The 453-nt window shown below is 55.8% G+C and overlaps 1 protein-coding gene across 1 annotated transcript in view; it reads left to right on the top strand.

The window, feature by feature from the left end:
- Positions 1-453, top strand: part of LOC106511903 (choline transporter-like protein 2) — a gene marked incomplete at its 5' end in the record, with an annotated part of 4,148 nt that overhangs the window by 1,593 nt on the left and 2,102 nt on the right.

Below are 453 nucleotides of genomic sequence, written 5' to 3'. Positions count from 1 at the left end.
GTTTGGTACCGCCCACTCACAGTAGGCCACGCCCACACTTGTTTGAAGTTTTCTGAGGGCTTTGGCCACGCCCACAAACGTTATCGGAGGAAGCCACGCCCACAGGGAGGTAGTCCACGCCCCCTAGAACACGCCTACAAAGTTTGGTACCGCCCACTCACAGTAGGCCACATCCACACCCATTTGAAATTTTCTAAGGGCTGTGGTCACGCCCACAACCGTCATCAGTGGAAGCCATGCCCACAGTGAGGTAGTGCACGTCCCCTAGAACACGCCTACAAAGTTTGGTACCGCCCACTCACAGTAGGCCACGTCCACACCCATTTGAAATTTTCTAAGGGCTGTGGCCACGCCCATAAACGTCATTGGTGGAAGCCACGCACACAGGGAGGTAGTCCACGCCCCCTAGAACACGCCTACAAAGTTTGGTACCGCCCACTCACAGTAGGCCAC

The sequence above is a fragment of the Austrofundulus limnaeus genome, unplaced genomic scaffold (assembly GCF_001266775.1).
Source record: "Austrofundulus limnaeus strain Quisiro unplaced genomic scaffold, Austrofundulus_limnaeus-1.0 Scaffold3529, whole genome shotgun sequence".
Taxonomy (NCBI): Eukaryota; Metazoa; Chordata; class Actinopteri; order Cyprinodontiformes; family Rivulidae; genus Austrofundulus; species Austrofundulus limnaeus.
This window is presented reverse-complemented; position numbering and strand designations above follow the sequence as displayed.